This window comes from Pan paniscus, chromosome 19 (assembly GCF_029289425.2).
Source record: "Pan paniscus chromosome 19, NHGRI_mPanPan1-v2.0_pri, whole genome shotgun sequence".
NCBI lineage: Eukaryota > Metazoa > Chordata > Mammalia > Primates > Hominidae > Pan > Pan paniscus.
Window position 1 is genome coordinate 54163119 of NC_073268.2, and position 17052 is coordinate 54180170.

The window sequence follows — 17052 nt, forward strand, 5'->3', positions numbered from 1 at the left end:
CTGCCTCCGCATTTAAGACAGAAAGGAAAAGGAATGGTTACTTTCAGGGTTAATTGAAAGCATTTGTCACTTTCGTCAATAATTTCCCAGGCACCCCGCCCCCCTCACCCCCCACCCCCACCCCTGCCACACACACATAATGAGATCTAATGAGACTCCTTAGATGTCATTGGCCAAAACTGTGTCACATGGTCACTCCCAGCTGCAACAAAGGCTGAGAAGGTAAGTAGTTTCTCTTTTCCAGCCTCCACAGTGGAAAGCAGCAGGGAAGACGGGAATTGGGAATGGTACACAAGGATCAGTCAGCTATTATAATAGTGTCTACCACACCTTCCCCCTCCGTCTTCTTCCAGCCCCTACACTCCCCAGGACCTGCCTTCCAGCCACCCCTGACCTCCTCCTTCATCCAGGGGCCACCTGTTTCCATTTCTTTTGGGATATCAGAAGCTCAGAACTCTGGGGCTGCACTTTTACAGGGTAGCAATCAGATGACGCTGAGTAGAACCGCATCTTTCTTTTCCTTTTTTTTTTTTTTTTTTTTTTTTTGAGACAGAGTCTCACTCCATCACTCCAGTCTGCACACTAGGCTGGAGTGCAGTGGTGCGAACACTGTAGCCTTGAGCCCCCGGGCCCAAGTGATCCTCCTACCTCAGCCTCTCAAATGGCTGGGACTATAGGTACATGCCACCATGCTCAGCTAATTTTTTTTTGTTTATTTTTTTGTAGAAACAGCATCTCTTGCCAGGAGCGGTGGCTCACACCTGTAATTCCAGCACTTTGGGAGGCCAAGGCAGGTAGATCACAAGGTCAGGAGTTCGAGACCAGCCTGGCCAATATGAAACCCTGTCTCTACTAAAAATACAAAAATTAGCCAGGTCTGGTTGTGGGCACCTGTAGTCCCAGCTACTTGGGAGGCTGAGACAGGAGAATCGTTTGAACCTGGGAGGCGGAGGTTGCAGCGAGCCGAGATCACGCCACTGCACTCCAGCCTGGGTGACAGAGTGAAACTCTGTCTCAAAAAAAAAAAAGAAAAGAAAAGAAAAAGAAACAGCGTCTCTTACTCTGTTGCCCAGGCTGGTCTCAAACTCCTGGTCTCAAGCGATCCACACACCTTGGCCCCCCAAAGTGCTGAGATTACAGGTTTGAGCAGCGCACCTGGCTTTCCATACTCAGATTCTGAAACACAGATCTCATCGTATCACTCCTCTGGCTCAAAATCACCCTTAATAATTGGCTCTACTAGAGCCCCATTTCCCTATACTCCCTGCCTTTGAATATCTCACTGTTGCAACACTGAAACACTTAAAGAATCTCCTCTGCTTTCTCTCTGGTTGCTTCTAGGATCTCCTCTTTGACTTTGGTGTTCTATATTTTCACTACAATATGTCCAGACATGAATTTCTTCCTACCTATCTTGCTTGGGATTCATTGGATCTCTAGAATCTGTGCATTTGGTGGTGCTTATTAGATATGGAAAAAAATGTCAGACTTTATGTTTTCAAATATTGCATTTGTCTCGTTTTCCCTTCTCTGTCTGGAACTGCTACCTATGTTAGATCTTCCTGTTGTATTCTCCCTGGCTCCTAACCACTTTTTTTCTTTGTTTTCTCCTCCTCCTCTTCCTCCTCCTCCTCTTCTTCTTCTTCTCCTCTCCCTCCTCCTCATCCTTCTCCTTCTCCTCCTCCTTCTTCTTCTCCTTCTCCTTGCTACTGCTGCCACCTCCTCCTCCTCCTCCTCCTCCTCCTCCTCCTCCTCCTTCAGCTTTCTCAGGTTGAATTCTTCTTTCCCCACCACCCCCATTTTCCATTTATTTTTCTTTCTGGGTTGAATTCTGGATAATTTCTTCAAATCCATCTTCCAGATCATGAATTCTCTATTCAGCTTTGTCTAAACTGTCGTTTAAACTCTCCATTGAGTTTTTAATATGTTACTAGGTGTTAAATTTCTAGAAGCTCCATTTATTTCTCCTGCACATTTGCTTAGTTCTTCTCATTCCTCACCCTTTGCTCATGTTGCTCCATCTTCTCCCGCCTCTTCTCCTGGCAAATTCCTATGCAACCCATTTCTTTCCATCCCCAGGGAGCTTTCCCTGACCTCCAGGATGGACTGGGGCTTTCTTGGGCCCTTCAGTCCCTGGGACTCCTTTGTCACAGCACTGATCACCTTCAGCCATGATTGGCTGGGTCTGGATCTGCCTCCCCCCCTCAGACCTGTGCTTCTAATAAGCAGGGGCCATATCTGCATCCTCTCTCAGGGATAAGTACAGGTGGTTTTCAATAAACTTGTATAAAATAAAAGCAATTTCCTTAGCCCCCCCATCACTCCTTAGGCTTACTTGTTGTTTCATTTACTTATTTTTCTTTTCTGTAAAGTATATTACTTACTGCCAGCTACATGCAATCAATTGTAAAATACTTTCAATAACTAAAAATTGAATAATGGTAAAAAAAAAAAACACACATCAGCTTTCAGTATAATTTGCTTAAATTGTTCTAGAAAACACTGCAAATTTTTGTTTCTGCAGAGTGAAGTACAGAAGTGAGCAGATTGATAATTTTTTTTTTTTTTTTTTTTTGGAGACAGGGTCTCACTCTCTTGCCCAGGCTGGAGTGCAGTGGTGCCATCACAGCTCACTGCAGCCTTGATCTCCTGGGATCAAGTGATCCTCCTGCCCCAGCCTTCTGGGTAGCAGGGACTATAGGTGTGTGCCACCATGGCTGGCTAATTAAAAATACTTTTTTTTGTTTTTTTTTTTGTAGAAACAGGGTCTCACTATGTTGTCCATGCTGTTCTCAAACTCCTAGGCTCAAGTGATCCTCTGGCTTCGGCCTCCCAAAGTGGTGAGATTACAGGTGTGAGCCACCGCACCCAGCCCAGATTGATAAATTTATAAACATCATGGAAAGAATGATAGAAAGGAACTGGAGCCACTTGAATGACATTTGGATTCCACTTGTCATAAACCACTCCTCTTTTTTCTACCTCTTGGAAAACATCTTTCTTTGGAACAGAAAAATGTTAGTGTCAGCTGGCAGCCCTGATCCTCCATATGGGATGGAGTAATGGTCACCTCCAGGTCACCATTGGCTTCTTAGATTCTGCTTTATTTTTGCCATAGCAGTGCTAGATCAGGTATTCCAGATAACCAGTCAGCAAAATAGATTTTCTCCACAATGCTTTAATCGCTGCCTGCCTAAAGATCTCTAAACTGTAAGAAACAGACCAACAAAATGGGAGGATTTGAAATTTGGAATCCACTAACCCCAGGGATTAACTGCAGTTGGTTATCCATCTCAAATCTGGTGCTGAGTTCACAGCCAAACCACCCCAGCAGCACAGCTTTAATCATACGGGCATGCTTTTCATGGAAAAAGTACCTGCCAGACCTCCTGCTCCTGCATTCAAATTATTGTGGGAACACCAGTGGGCAAAGTCAACTCTTCTGTCATGTAAGTGAGTTCAGCATTTCCAACTGTACATGCTAGATCAAGCCAGCAAAACATCTCTTCACTTGTCCAGCTTTCGTGGTAGCAGGTATATTAAAGAGCTGCCCAGTATAAAAATGCAGCCCACTGAACAGGATTGCTGTAATTGAGCCTCCTCCCTTCTCAATTGCTTCAGGGATATCCTTTATTTTATTTTATTTATTTATTTATTTTTCTCAGATGGAGTCCTGCTGTGTCACCCAGGCTGGAGTGCAGTGACGCTATCTTGACTCACTGCAACCTCCACCTCCTGGGTTCAAGTGATTCTCCTGTCTCAGCCTCCTGGGTAGCTGGGATTACAGGCATGCATCACCACACCCAGCTAATTTTTTTTTTTTTTTTTTGAGACGAGTCTCTCTCTTGTCCCCCAGGCTGGAGTGCAATGGCGCGATCTCAGCTCACTGCAACCTCCACCTCCCGGGTTCAAGCGATTCTCTTGCCTCAGCCTCCAGGGTAGCTGGGATTACAGGCGCCTGCCACCACGCCCAGCTAATTTTTGTACTTTTAGTAGAGACGGGGTTTCACCATGTTGGCCAGGCTGGTCTCAAACTCCTGACCTCTGGTGATCCACCGGCCTCGGCCTCTCAAAGTGCTGGGATTACAGGCATGAGCCACCGCGCCCGGCCAATATCCTTTATTCTTAAGGTTTCCTCCCCCGTCTTGGCTTTATAATCCCCTTTCCTCAATGTTAACTCCATGGAGTCGTAGCTGTGACTCAATAGTATAATGATTAAAAGAGAAAGCTTTGGCTTCTATAAGAATTTTATACCATTTGGTATAGGCTTAAACAATAACTGGACTAAGGCTGGGCGCGGTGGCTCACACCTGTAATCCAAGGAGTTCGAGACCAGCCTGTGCAACATGGCAAGACCCCATCTCTACAAAAAAATACAAAAATTAGTCTGGCGTGGTGGTGTGTGCCTGTAGTCCCAGCTACCTGGGAGGTTAAGATGGGAGGATCACCTGAGCCTGGGAAGTTGAGGCTGCAGTGAGCTGTGATTGTGCCACTGCACTCCAGCCTGGACAACAGAGTGAGACCCTGGGTAACAGTAGAAGATGTAGATTAACAGTCAGCGCATTCACTAGGGCTATTTCTTTCTCGTAGGCTCCTATAGTCCTTCTGTAGGCCTACAATACTCTCATCTCTGTATCCCAAGGATGCTGCCTTCTTCGTGACCATAGGCTCCCATTTTGCCCCACTCAACTAGCTCTTCTTCAAGATCTGTTTTAACCATTTTTGGTTGAAGGCCAAGAGAATTTTCCAGGAAATAGATAGCATTTTCATCCTTATTCACTAAAGATAAATCAACTGGAGGCAGATCCTGCATTTTGGGGACATAAAAATACTCCCCAGCTGGGCACGGTGGCTCACGCCTGTAATCTGAGCACTTTAGGAGGCCGAGGTGGAAGGACCACTTGAGGCCAGGAGTTTGAGAGCAGCCTGGGCAACAAAGCAAGACCCCCTCTCTGGAAAAAAATTAAAAAATTAGCCGGCATAGTGGTGCAAGCCTGTGATCCCAGCTACTGAGGAGGCTGAGGTGGGAGGATCGCTTGAGCCCAAGAGTTCCAGGCTGCAGTGAATCAAGACCGCACAACTGCAGTCAGCCTGGGTGACGGAGCGAGGCCCTGTCTCAAAAAAATTAAAAACAAACAAACAAAATAAACCTCCCTGAAGTGCCTTAGCTTATGTTCCTGAACTAGGTGGAAAGTGTCCCGTCATCTGCTTGGCGGCATTTGAGTTCAACCATGATGCTCTGCACTGTGACAGCTGACAAATTGTTCTCAGCTAGAATTCTTATGTGATCCTCAGCTCCCAGAACCCCTCAAGAAACTTCTCAAGCATTCTTTACAAACGTATAGGCAAGACCACCTCAAACGACAGTGCCTCCACTCAGGGCTCCTTCCCCTAATCAGACTCAGGTAAACAAACACTTTCTTCCATGTACTTGCTTTTAACTTCATTAATTCACTTCCCCATCTGTGAATTCATTTCCTCATTCATTCATTTATTCATTATTCACTCGATAAGTCTTTTCTTTTCTTTTCTTTTCTTTTTTTTTTTTTTTTTTTGAGACAGAGTCTCGCCCTGTCGCCCAGGCTGGAGTGCGGTGGTGCAAGCTCGGCTCACTGCAAGCTCCACCTCCTGGGGTCACGCCATTCTCCTGCCTCAGCCTCCCGAGCAGCTGGGACTACAGGCACCCGTCACCACACCTGGCTAATTTTTTTGTATTTTAAATAGAGACGGGGTTTCACTGTGTTAGCCAGGATGGTCTCGATCTCCTGACCTCGTGATCCGCCCACCTTGGCTTCCCAACGTGCTGGGATTACAGGCGTGAGCCACCGTGCCCAGCCAAGTCCTTTCTTTTCTTTTCTTTTTTTTTTAGAGATGGAGTCATGCTCTGTCGCCCAGGCTGGAATGCAGTGGCACAATCTCGGCTCATTGCAACCTCCACCTCCTGGGTTCGAGCCATTCTCCTGCCTCAGCCTCCCGAGTAGCTGGGACTGCAGGCGGATGCCACCATGCCTGGCTAATTTCTTTTGTATTTTAGTAGAGACGGGAGTTTCACCATGTTGCCCAAACTGGTCTCAAACTCCTCAGCTCAGGCAATCCGCCCACCTTGGTGGATCACAGGCTTCAGCCACCGCGCCCAGCCTCAATACATCTTTTCTTTTCTTTCTTTCTTTTTTTTTTTTTTCTGAGACAGAGTCTCGCTCTGTCGCCACGCTGGAGTGCAGTGGCACAATCTCAGCTCACTGCAAGCTCCGCCTCCCGGGTTCAAGTGATTCTCCTGCCTCAGCCTCCCAAGTAGCTGAGACTACAGGCGCCCGCCACCACGCCCAGCTAATTTTTTTGCATTTTTTTAGTAGAGACAGGGTTTCACCATGTTGGCCAGGATGGTCTCAATCTCTTGACTTCATGATCCACCCACCTCGGCCTCCCAAAGTGCTGGGATTACAGGCGTGAGCCACCACGCCCGGCCTCTATAAGTCTTTTCTAAGCACAACATAGGTTGATGCCAGCAGATACGGGATGAACTAATGAGTGACAGAGGCAATCTGCTGTAAGAAATTCTAACAGCCAGGAAGGCTTCAAGTTGGGGTGATACTGGAGCAGGGTCTGGAAGGAGGAAAGTTGGGGAAAATGCTGGGATCCCACAGCAATGTGAAGAGGGCCCCAGTGGGAGGTCGCCAGCCCATGGGACGCAGCCCGTAGGACCTTAATGCTCCCCAGCATATGAGTAGTGCATGTTCTTCCTCTCTTTGCCGTGCCTGTCAGGAAGCTCAGAGCTCAGCTTGGTGCAAAGGTAGCAACTGTTGTTTGCCAGAGGTTTTGTAGTTATCTCTGTTTTGTCGCCCAAAATCTTTGACCTTTACATTGTCTATGTCTCTTATGGAAAACTTGAAATTGATGGAGTAAAATTAATAATAATAATAAAGACCTGATTCTCAGTAAGTGATGGATTCAGGATGTAAATGCAGCTCAGAGTCCAAGAGTTGTAGAGTGATACCAGGCTTGTGTTAGCTATCACTGCAATAATGCCACATAACAAACCACCCCAAAACTCAGTGGTTTAGAACAATCATTTAATTCCCCCTGATGCATCTGCAGGTTAGCTGAAGGTCAGTTGGTCTTGGCTGGGTGGCTCTGCCTCAGGCTAGGCTGGGATACAGGCTCTAGGCTGGGCTCTGGCTGTTCCATGTGTCTCTTGGCGGGGCGAGGCTGAAGGGCCGGCAGCCATTCAGGGGGACAATCTTCTCACAGCAGAAGCCAAGAAGACAGCTCCACTGTGGAAGTGCACCTCAAGCCTTTGGTCTTGTTATAGCCACTGCTATCCCATTGACCAAAGCAAGTTACATGGCTGAGCCCAGAGTCAAGAGACAGGGAGTGTACTCTGCCCACCTAGAGGCCGTGGCCAGGGTGAGGGGCCAATGATCAATGCCACATGCCATTTGCATCATCCAGTCTGGTCTCCACCCCTGTTTCTCAGATGGGTACCCCAGGTGGATCAGTGTGGGACCAGGCAGGGTGCCCTGACTTCCCATTCCCTTTTCACAGCCCCGAGCAGAATCTCATATCACCTGGCTGATCCTCCTGGGGTGAGACCAATTCTGGAAACTGCAGTTGCAGGTGGAAGAACCTGGACTTCGGAATCACAAAGACCTGAGTTCTCTGCTCCCCAAGGCCAGCAGTGAGTCCTTGAGCAAGTCCCACCTACAAAGGAGGAAACTGAGGCTCAGAGGGGTTTAGCGACACATAGTAAGTGCTCCATCAAAAGTGGCCATTCAGGCTGGGCATGGTGGGTCATGCCTATAATTCTGGCACTTTGGGAGGCCGAGGTGGGTGGATCACTTGAGCTTAGGAGTTCAAGACCATGGTAACATGGTGAAATCCCCCCTCTACAAAATAAAAAACTAGCCAGGCATGGTAGTGTGGACGTGTAGTCCCAGCTACTCAGGAGGCTGAAGTGGGAGGATCACTCGAGCCTAGGAGATCAAGGCTGCAATGAGCTATGATAGCACCACTGCCCGCAAGCCTGGGCGACAGAGTGAGACCCTGTCTCAAAAAACAAACAGCCAGGAGCCGTGGCTCAGGCCTGTAATCCTAGCACTTTGGGAGGCTGAAGTGGGTGGATCACTCAAGGTCAGGAGTTTGAAACCAGCCTGGCCAACATGGTGAAACCCTGTCTCTACTAAAAAAAATACAAAAAAATTAGCTGGGCGTGGCTTCCATGGGTTCCCTATCCCATGGAGAACCCACGGGACCAAGCAGGCAAGTGCTTTCGTGTATTGCTTCATTGAATCCTCACAACCACCTTGCCTTATAAAAGAGGTGTTGCTATTATCCCCGTTCCACAGAAGGGGAAACTGAGGCACAAAGCAGAAAGGTCACGTGCCTGGAATCACACACCAGAAAGTGGCACAGCTGGGATTTTAACCCATGCCTGCCATGCTAGGACCAGCATCCTAGCAGCCAGGCACCATCCCCCAGCCCAGGCTGACTGCCCGTGCCCAGCTGGACTCCAGGGCTTGGCAGTCCCCAGGATGAAAAGAGGCCCCTCCCTGGGCCCTTCAGGTCACTCTGCCTGGGGGTGACACATGCAGCCACATAGGTCTCCGTGAGTTGCGGTAAGGTCTTGGGTCTCTTTATCCCTGGCATGCGGCAGGGGCACTAAAGTGACCTCAGGGATGCGGAAGTACAGGAGCCAGATTGCCAGCTGTGTGGCTCTGGCAAGTCACCTCCCCTCCCTGAGTCTGTTTCCTCAACTATAAAAAGGGATCAGTAAATGTCTCTTACTCATGGGATTGTGGGGGATTAAATTATTTGATAAATAAATGAATCATTTAGGAAAGTTCCTGGAATATAGAAACACAAGAAGAGGCAGAGGAGGAGGGGGGACAATATTACTATTGATAATATTATCCTGGGAAGCTTTTGCTGCCAGAAGCAGGAGGGACAATTTGCTGGGAAGGAAGACCCTAGGAACCAGTCCTTCCTGTGGACCTGGGACCCAGCACATTGCAGGTAGTTGGAAGGGGCCTCAGACCATCTCTGGAAACTCCATTCTATAGACGATGAGACTGAGGCCTGGGAGAGGCAGCCCCTGGGTCCAGGCTGCTCAGCAGAGCAGGCAGGCTGCCTGGCCCCACCTGGCCCCACCTGGCCCCCGCCCTCCTTCCATCCAGTCAGTCCCCATCCACCAGTCCCAATCCACCCAGTATCCATCTACCCAGTTCCCATCCACCCAGTCCCCATCCACCAATCCCCATCCACCCAGTCCCCATCCACAAATCCCCATCCACCCAGTCCCCATCTACCAATCCCCATCAACCCAGTCCCCACCCACCCAGTCCCCACCCACCCAGTCCCCATCCACCCAGTCCCCATCCACCAATCCCCATCCACCCAGTCCCCATCCACCCAGTCGCCATCCACCAATCCCCATCCACCCAGTCCCCATCCACCCAGTCCCTATCCACTCAGTCCCCATCCACCCAGTATCCAGCTACCTAGTCCCCATCCACCCAGTACCCATCCACCCAGTACCCATCCACTCAGTCCCCATCCACCCAGTATCCATCCACCCAGTCCCCATCCACCCAGTACCCATCCACTCAGTCCCCATCCACCCACTATCCATCCACCCACTCCCCATCCACCCAGTATCCAGCTACCTAGTCCCCATCCACCCAGTACGCATCCACTCAGTCCCCATCCACCCAGTATCCATCCACCCAGTCCCCATCCACCCAGTATCCATCCACCCAGTCCCCATCCACCCAGTACCCATCCACTCAGTCCCCATCCACCCACTATCCATCCACCCACTCCCCATCCACCCAGTATCCAGCTACCTAGTCCCCATCCACCCAGTACGCATCCACTCAGTCCCCATCCACCCAGTATCCATCCACCCAGTCCCCATCCACCCAGTATCCATCCACCCAGTCCCCATCCACCCAGTATCCATCCACCCAGTCCCCATCCACCCAGTACCCATCCACTCAGTCCCCATCCACCCACTATCCATCCACCCACTCCCCATCCACCCAGTCCCCATCCACTCAGTACCCATTCACCCAGTCCCCATCCACCCGTTTCCCATGCACCCTCACCCAACCCTGGTCTCCAGTCTCTCAGATTGAGGTCACCTCAGCTTCTCTGCACTGCAGTGGCCAGTGCAGGCCGTGCCCCCAGCCCCCCAGCTTGACCTCTGACCTTCCAGGACTCCAGGTTCCAACTCCAGCAGGTTAACAGTGTCAGTAATTCTGCTATCATTGCGCCTCCATGGGGTGCGGGGAGCAGGCTGTGTGGGCCCTTGGAAGCTCCCTAGGAAAGGATGAACCCCACAGTCCAGGGTCCTCTGCACAACGCTCAGAGCAGGATGGAGGAACATTGGGGGAAGAAGGTGGGCAGACCCCAGTGTAGGAGACACCAACATCCCCCACCCATATCCTGTTCTGAGGCCAGGAAGAGGCCTGACCTACCCCTCCTCCTCCAGTGAGCCTTTCGTGGCTGACCAGGAGGCAGCTCTGTACAAGGGCTGCAGCCCAGGGCTGTGAGCAAGGGCCAGCCCCACCCCTTCTGGGTCTCTTGTTCCCTTCATAACTGGAGGACAGATGGCAGCAGCACTCAGGAAAGGCTCAATGCTGATGCACCCGGGAAGTGCTGTGCTGCACGGGCCCAGTGGCTGGACAGGACTGTGGGAGCCCACCCAGCCCCTTCCTCCCTGTCTTAGTGTGTTTGGTGTTGCTCTAACAGAATACCTGAGACTAGGGCATTTACTTCTTTGTTTGTTTTTTAGACAGGGTCTTGTTCTGTCACCCAGGCTGGAGTGCAGTGGCCCCTTCAGCTCACTGCAGCCTCCACTTCTTGTGCTCAAGTGATCCTTCCACCTTAGCCTCCAGAGTAGCTGGGACTACAAGTGTATGCCACCACACCTGGCTAATTTTTAAAATTTTTGTAGAGATCGCATCTCACTATGTTGCCCAGGCTGGTCTCGAACTCCTGGCCTCAAGCAATCCTCTCACCTTGGCCTCCCAAAATGCTGGGATACCATGCCTGGGCATAATTAAATTTCGGCAGGAGCACCTCCTTTACGCCTCAATCTGTGCCTGAAGACTCACCGAGGCCAGCGCTGCACGACTCCAGGGGGCCATGCATGTGTCCTGGCCGACCATCCTCCCCTGACCAAGATGCATTCTGAAAAGATCCGGGGGCCGGCTCTGGGCCTTCACACATGCTGTTCTCTCCACCTGGAACACGCTTCGCTTTCTCAAACGCCACCTCCCATTTATTTTTCAGCATACAGTTTAAAAATAAATTCCTGGGAAACCTGCCTTTATCCAGCTGGTAAAGTTCTCCTGTAGGTTCCCACAGCACCCCCTGCCTCAGTCTCCTCCCCATCCTGTCGCCCCACTGCCCCACCACCCCACAACCCGCCGCTCTCTCTGTCTCCCCAGGCTCAGCCCTACTGGTGCCTCCTTGCGCCCGGACACGTGTAGACAGCGCCCTCTGCTGGCGACTCTCAGCTAGCCGCTCAGCCTCGCCCGCCTGGGTCCCAGCTCTGCCCCAGGCTCAGGTCGGGGGCCCTGGAGGTCCAAATGAGGCCAGAATCCCGGGAAGAGTCACCCGGAGAGGAGCCTCGGTCTCGGAGCCACAGACCCTGCTCAAATCCCTCTCCTGCCTTCTAATTTTCATGTGGCCTCGAGCAAATCATCTTCCTTCCTTGAGATTCAGTTTCCCCTTCCGCAAAATGTATCCTCCACAACTCTTCCCCGAGTACTTACCGTGTGCTAGATACTGAGTTGGGCACCGGCGATACCGCAGGGACAACGATGAGCAAAGTCACTGCCTCAGGAAGCTGACATAGAGGGGACAGGCAATAAACAATAAACACAACGCGGAATGTCAGTTGTCTAGCACAGGGTGAGTGCTTAAAGAAGTGAAGCCGGACCGGGCGCGGTGGCTCACGCCTGTAATCCCAGCACTTTGGGAGGTCCAGGCGGGCGGATCACCTGAGGTCAGGAGTTTGAGACCAGCCTGACCAACACTGAGAAACCCCGTCTCTAACAAAAATAAAAAATGAGTCAGGTATGGTGGGGCATGTCTGCAATCCCAGCTACTCGGGAGGCTGAGGCAGGAGAATCACTTGCACCTGGGAGGCAGAGGTTGCAGTGAGCTGAGATCACGCCATTGCACTCCAGCCTGGGCAACAAGAGCAAAACTCAGTCTAAAAAAAAAAAAAAAAAAAAAAAAAGGCCGGGCGTGGTGGCTCACGTCTGTCATCCCAGCACTTTGGGAGGCTGAGGTGGGCGGATCACCTGAGGTCAGGAGTTGGAGACCAGCCAGGCCAACACGGTGAAACCCTGTCTCTACTAAAAATACAGAAATTAGCCGGGCATGGTGGTGGGCGCCTGTAGTCCCAGCTGCTTGGAAGGCTGAGGCAGGAGAATCGCTTGAACCTGAGAGGCAGAGGTTGCAGTGAGTCGCGATCGGGCCACTGCACTCCAGCCTGGGCGACAGAGCAAGACTTCATCTCAAAAAAAAAAAAAAAAGGGAAGTGGAGCTGGAGGGGCCAGTGTGTATCGGAGGATGCGAGGGGAGGCCTCATGGGGAGGTGGGAACATCGATGCCCCCGCAGCACGCTGTCATAGCCATGCAAATGGCACGAACGCCCAGCATCCTCCCTCATGTGCTCTCCTTGGGCCACCTCCCAGCTCTCCATCCTACTTACTGTGTTTATCGTCTGCCTGCCCAGGAGAAAGTCGGCCTGTTAGTGCGGGGATTTTTGTCTGTCTACTTCCATGGGTAGCCCCAGCACTGAGAACAGTGCCTTGCACACAGTAGGTGCCCACTGGGTGCTGGTTTATCGATTTTTGCGCTAACCATGGGGCAGGACGGTGCCTCTCACTCAGCCGCCCACTCCTCATGGTGCCTCTCACTCAGCCGCCTGCTCCTCTATCAACTCTTCCAGAGCCAGCACTTGTGATCAAATAGGGGACAGCTGGGAGGCCATAGGAACCTAGAGGAGCCTGGCGGACTCTGGGGTGAGTGCTGAGGGGCTTCCTGGAGGAGGCAGTGCATGCTGATGTGAGACTTGAAAAGTGGGAATGACAAGGAGGAAGGGTGTTCAAGGCAGAAGTAACAGCAATGAAAGCTGTGAGGCATGGAGATTCTTCAAGTGATTCAAGGTAGCTGGAGAAGAGAGGGCAGGTGGCAGGGATGACCAGGTCAGAGAAAGACTTGAGGACCAGGCCAAGGGGCTTGGATTTCATTCTGGGGGTTGGAGAGGCACTGTGGCCTAATATGTGAACACATGGGCCCTGAGTGGTGCCCACCTGCTACTCAGGAGGCTGAGGTGAGAGGATCACTTGAGCCCAGGAGTTCGAGGTTGAAGTGAGCCATGATTGTACCACTGCACTCCAGCCTGGGTAACAGAGTGACACCCTGTCTTAAAAATAAAATGAATAGGCCAGGTGCGGTGGCTCACGCCTATAATCCCAGCACTTTGGGAGGCCAAGGCGGGCGGATCACAAGGTCAGGAGATCGAGACCATCCTGGCTAACACAGTGAAATCCCATCTCTACTAAAAATACAAAAAAATTAGCTGGGCATGGTGGCGGGCGCCTGTAGTCCCAGCTACTCGGGAGGCTGAGGCAGGAGAATGGCGTGAACCTGGGAGGCGGAGCTTGCAGTGAGCCGAGATTGCGCCACGGCACTCCAGCCTGGGCGACTAAGCAAGACTCCATCTCAAATAAATAAATAAATAAGTACATTAATTGGCGTTTCAAAATTCATTCTATTTTTCTTTTTAATAACACTTTATCTATTTATAGAACAATTTTACATTTTATTAAGCCCCACTTTCTAGGTGTGAATTCTGCTGCTGTTGCTTGCTGGCAATGAGATGTTAAGTTGCTTAGGCTCTCTATGCCTTGGTTTCCCTGTGTGGAAAATGGACTTAAAGATATTTCAGATGGTTGTTGGTAACAAGTGAGTTAGTACATCTGGAACATGTATCATATCCAGTAGGGGCTTAATTAATGTTAGCTGTGATTATTACATTCCTGTTTATTTTCCTCTACAGTAAGAGGAAATGCGAGTGAATAATTGGAATAACGGCCATCATTAAACTTAGCGTTTACCCAGCTCTTCCTGTCTTGGTTTGAGTTCTAAAATAGGCCGGGCGCGGTGGCTCACGCCTGTAATCCCAGTACTTTGGGAGGCCGAAGCGGATGGATCCTGAGGTCAGGAGATCCAGACCGTCCCGGCCAACATAGTGAAACCCTATTTCTACTAAAAAATACAAAAAATTAGCCAGGCGTGGTGGCACACGCCTGTAGTCCCAACTACTCGGGAGGCTGAGGCAGGAGAATTGCTTGAACCCCGGAGGTGGAGGTTGCAGTGAGTCAAGATTGCACCACTACACTCCAGCCTGGGCGACAGGACGAGACTCCGTCTCAAAAAAAAGACCCTGAGACAAGAATTTCGGTACTGGGAGTTTCTTTGGGAGGTAACCCTAGGAGGCACCAGCAGGCATGTGGAGAAGTGAGATCAAGGGGTGAAAGCCAAGAAGGAGCAGGTCACTGCTGCAGGCAGCAGAGGCTCAGTGCTCTTGGGCGAGCACAGCTCGGAAGTGTCCCAACAAGGGCTGGAGAGGGTGGCACTTGTCCTCATTGTTCTTTTGCCCTTCGCCCGGGCTGAGCATTCTCTTGAAGCCAGAGAAAGTCCGCAGGGTTGTTGAATATATCAAATAAAAATACAGGACTCCCAGTTAAATTAGAAAACAATGAATGAATTTTTTTTTTTTTTTTTGATATGAGAATGTCTCATGTTATTTGGGGCATACTTATACTAAATAATTTTTCAGGCCAGGCACAATGGCTCACGCCTGTAATCCTAGCACTTTGGGAGGCTGAGATGGGCAGATCACAAGGTCAGGGGTTTGAGACCAGCCTGGCCAATATGGTGAAACCCCGTCTCTACTAAAAATATAAAAATTAGCCAGGAGTGGTGGCCCTTGCCTGTAGTCCCAGCTACTTGGGAGGCTCAGGCAGGAGACTTGCTTGAACCCGGGAGGCGGAGGTAGCAGTGAGCCAAGATCGTGCCACTGCACTCCAGCCAGGGTGACAGAGCCAGACTCCGTCTCAAAAAAATAAAAATAAAAATAATAGTGATAATAATTTTTCACTATTTTTTCAAAACTCAATTTTAACTGGGAATCCTGTTTTTGTTTCTTTGTTTGTTTTGAGACAGAGTCTCGCTGTGTCGCCCAGGCTGGAGTGCAGTGGCGCGATCTCAGTTCACTGAAAGCTCTACCTCCCGGGTTCACACCATTTTTCTGCTTCAGCCTCCCGAGTAGCTGGGACTACAGGCGCCCGCCACCACGCCCGGCTAATTTTTTGTATTTTTAGTAGAGATGGGGTTTCACCATGTTAGCCAGGATAGTCTCGATCTCCTGACCTCGTGATCCGCCCACCTCGGCCTCCCAAAGTGCTGGGATTACAGGCGTGAGCCACTGCGCCCGGTCATCCTGTGTTTTCGTGGTATGATGCCGTAGGCATGGATAGGAAGTATGTGGCTGGCAGTTGCTGCTGGCTGCCAGCTAGAAGCTTAGCTGGAGCTGTTAGCCCAGGGCCTCAGTTCTCCGCATGGGTCTTTCTGTGTTGCTTCTTGGGCTTCCTCACAACGTGGTGGCTCATTTCCAGAAGGAGCATCCCAAATGATAACAATCAGAAGCTGCTAGTCCTCTTGAGGTCTTAACTTGGAAGTCCCAGAACATCACTTCTGGTGCATTCTAGTGGGGGTGCATTCTAGGGGTGAAAACAGCCACAAGGCCAGGCCAGATGCAAGGGGAGGGGAAATAGGCTTCACCTTTGGATGTGGGGGTGGCGGAGTGCACAGGGCAGGGAGAAGTTCTTGGTGGCCGCCTCAGTAGATAATCAACTACAGTGGGAAGGCAATTTCCTTCTTCATTCACTTTCAATCTGCTGATTATGCCCAGGTAAAATCTCTGCACAGTGTTAGGGCTTTACGTATTTTGCACACAGTTTTTCCAATTATGGGGTGTGACTGCTTAGTGAGCTATAAAGTTAGTATATGGAATCCAAATTAGTTTTTTTAAAACTTCTTTTTAAGGCCGGGCGCGGTGGCTCACGCCTGTAATCCCAGCACTTTGGGAGGCCGAGGCGGGCGGATCACGAGGTCAGGAGATCAAGACCATCCTGGCTAACACGGTGAAACCCCGTCGCTACTAAAAACACAAAAAATTAGTGGGGCGTGGTCGTGGGCGCCTGTAGTCCCAGCTATTCGGGAGGCTGAGGCAGGAGAATGGCGTGAACCCGGGAGGCGGAGCTTGCAGTGACCCAAGATCGCGCCACTGCACTCCAGCCTGAGCGACAGAGCGAAACTCCGTCTCAAAAAAACAACAACAGAAAACACGACTTCTTTTTAATTTGAAAATTAAATCTGAACACGCACAAAAGTGGAAGGTATGAGCCCTCACTACCGCCACTCGCCACTCAGCCTCGACCCCCACCTGTTTTTATACTTCTTGCCTCTACCCACCTTTGAGTGCTTTAAAAAATAAAACGAAATAGATGGAATAACATACAATAGAAAATATCAGAAAAGGAAGAATGTTACTTTGTGAAAAATTGTGTCTACTGAGTTGGAATATGAAACATGTTTGCAAAACTGTCCTCACACTTTGCTAAAACTCGTTTTTGAACAGAGCACTCATCCTACACAGCCTCTGTGGGGAAGCATCCAACACCATTTAATAACATTGTTTTGTTTTTATCCTATTCACTTTCATTGTTATTGCCTATGAAAGTGACACAAATTTTCCATTTAAGAGTAGCAATAGATAAAGTCCCCCTTTGAGTACATGTATTGACCAGGTGTGGTGGCTCACGCCTGTAATCCCAGGAATTTTGGGAGGCTGAGGCAGGAGGATGGCTTGAGCCCAAAAGTTTAAGACCAGCCTCCGCAACATAGCAAGACCTCGTCTCTGCAAAAAATACATCAATTAGCTGGGAGTGGTGGCACAAGCCTGTAGTCCCA

At 50.2% G+C, this 17052-nt stretch overlaps 1 protein-coding gene and 1 pseudogene across 1 annotated transcript in view; both read right to left on the reverse strand.

Annotated features, from left to right (window-relative positions):
• LOC117978536 (uncharacterized) overlaps nt 1–14284 on the reverse strand; it is a 37097-nt gene extending 22813 nt beyond the window's left edge. Inside the window, exons 1-2 of the mRNA XM_063599230.1 lie at nt 11775–14284; nt 7566–7698 (exon numbers count right to left, since the gene is read on the reverse strand). The gene's annotated coding sequence lies outside the window, so the exon portion shown is untranslated. The remainder of the gene's footprint in view (nt 1–7565; nt 7699–11774) is intronic.
• On the reverse strand, nt 9–11165 carry LOC117977826 (kynureninase-like; annotated as a pseudogene).
• Nucleotides 14285–17052: the final 2768 nt, after the last annotated feature.